Source organism: Monocercomonoides exilis (assembly GCF_001643675.1).
Source record: "Monocercomonoides exilis strain PA203 chromosome Unknown scaffold99-9905, whole genome shotgun sequence".
Lineage (NCBI taxonomy): Eukaryota > Preaxostyla > Oxymonadida > Polymastigidae > Monocercomonoides > Monocercomonoides exilis.
The window spans coordinates 5,001-7,826 of NW_027150644.1; positions in this window are offsets into that span (position 1 = coordinate 5,001).

The window sequence follows — 2,826 nt, forward strand, 5'->3', positions numbered from 1 at the left end:
ACATTTTAAAATAAATCTCGTTTATGACTACCGGTCTGCGCTAACCCTAACCCTAATAACATTCCCAACAGCCATATTTTTAGATCAAACCGTATCTCTCCTAATCAAATAAGTAAAATAATAATAAAAGCAGCGGTATTTCAAGGTCGAAAAGAAAGAAAAGAAACAACAAGCTTTCAACATTGAGTTGCCCCAACATCAAAAACCCATCATCCCTTCTCCCGTTAACTCTTTAATCTCCCGCTTATTCTACATCTCCTAAATCATTTCACAGATTCTGACTAGAGTCAAGCTCAACAGGGTCTTCTTTCCCCGCTGATTTTTCCAAGCCCGTTCCCTTGGCTGTGGGTTCGCTAGATAGTAGATAGGGACAGTGGGAATCTCGTTAATCCATTCATGCGCGTCGGAAATTAACCGACGAGGCATTTGGCTACCTTAAGCATTTTAATCAACAAAAATGATTGATTTTACTCATTCCTTTGTTGCCCAATGTTGCTTCGCTCTGTGGGAGCTATTCAAAACATTGCACACTTTAACCATCGTGTGGAATGGCACGTCCTTAAGCCTTCTTTGATCATCAAAGAGAGACCCACACCTTACCGTGCTCTACGACGATCTTAACAAATTCACACTTGTCAGATTCGCCACGGGATTAACTTATATATAATAACAAAAGATAACTCTTCCATTATTATATTTGGAAGCCTTCCCCGTACCAGGTTGTGTCGCCGCTGATAAAATACCCACAGCTTAATTTATTTAGCTTATCAGTCGACTAGTGAGTCAAAATACCCTTCTTCCATTGAAAGATATCTCACTTTTGCCTCCCTTTTATATATTATTAGTTGAGAGTCATAGTTACTCCCGCCGTTTGCCCGCGCTGATTGGATTTCTTCACTTTGACATTCAGAGCACTGGGCAGAAATCACAATGTGTTAACACCGTTTTCCAGCCATCACATTGCTGTGTTTTAATTAAACAGTCGGATTCCCCTTGTCCGTTCCAGTTCTAAGTCGGTTGTTATTTTAAATAAAAGCCATAGCATATAATATTATCAGTCGGCATGTTGCCACCCCAACTGTAATCTAGCTATAAATATTGGGACAATCTTTCGATTAAATAAAGGATATCCAGATCAAAGAAACGGCAACTGTTATAATCAAGCAACACAAAAACTGCAACCCTTATAAAAGAATCCGAATCAGACAAAGAAAAAGACAAGTCTCCTTCCTTTATCCAACCAGCCAATTATAAGCCATTCCAATCCCCATGTCACAAGCCATTCCGTTTTTGTGTGTTCCGAAAACTTCAATCACAACTGACAAATCCTTCACTTCTGGTAAAGTCGAAAATCTATCTTTTCATATAGCAGAACTGACCCTTCCAAAACAACTTCAACTTAGAGTTTGACCCCAAATCAAAATCATCTCAAAAAAATCCTCTTTCCATATTACATTCAATAAACCCAACCAAAGAGAAACAAGTTGCCCCATCTTCTCCCTTTTATATTACCAGAACCCAACGGCTCAACCCTTAGAGCCAATCCTTTTCCCAAGGTTACGGATCTATTTTGCCGAATTCCCTTACCTACTTTTTCTAATTGACTAGAGGCTACTCACCTAGAAGACCTGTTGCGGTTATTAGTACGACCGAGTGTGAAAATCAAATTCTTAAAAATAATATCAGTCCCCTGAAGTTTCATGGATCGTTAAACATGCACCAGACCAAATAATACTTGCATCCCTGTATAATGAAATACAAGACCTCAAATACAGTTAAAAGGTACCTCTTGCGAGGTTTCTCTAAACTGCATTTTTATTTAGTTGAGGGCTCTTCCGACTGGGTAACCACTTCTCCGAATAAATCGTTTTCATGGTCACCGCTATAGCAAGTAACTTATAACTTATAAATTAATTATATAGCTTCATCAGTCGTTAAGAAGAAAAGAAAACTCTTCCCGGGATGTTTACCGATGAGTTCAGGCTTCTTTGCGTTACCGCTTTTGTTCTCCACACATTTTTAGTGTTATTCCAAAACTCTGTTACAAGTCTTGAAACCAAATTTTTCTTTATTATTTCGGTATAGGAATATTAACCTATTTCCCTTTCGATTTCTATAAATATATCACACTTAACAAAATCTTGCGATTCGTTAAGAATATTTTTAGAAAACAAACGGTATTTAACCGATACCTTAGGATCGACTAACCCATGTCTCAATGAGATTCACATGGAACCTTTCTTCACTTCAGTCTTCAAAGTATTACCCCATTTGGGAAGGTCCTCCCATTTGAATATTTGCTACTACCACCAAGATCAGCACTATCGACCGTTCCATTTGTATTCACATACAAACTTCAAAACTTATTAAAAAATATCCAGAACAATAGAAAAATAAATTTCCCTATCACCCCAAAATACCTTTTATTCCTTTTTGATCGACACGCCCTCCTACATAAGCTATAACTTCCCTATCATAGCTTAGTCATGTATAAGTATCATCGCTATTACATATGCTCCAGCGCCATCCATTTTCAGGGCCAATTCATTCGGCAGGTGAGTTGTTACACACTCCTTAGCGGATACCAACTTCCATGGCCACCGTCCTGCTGTCAAAATGAATTGACACCTTTTCTGGTATCTATATGAGCATATATTTAGGCACTTTAACATGACGTTCGGTTCATCCCGCATCGCCAGTTCTGCTTACCAAAAATGGCCCACTAAGAGCTTATTATTTTTCTCAAAAAATATGGGTTTTCTTTTTATTAGTTAATCAAAGTTTATCTAAAAGATTTTCAAACAACTTTTTCGAGTAGTAGAAAAC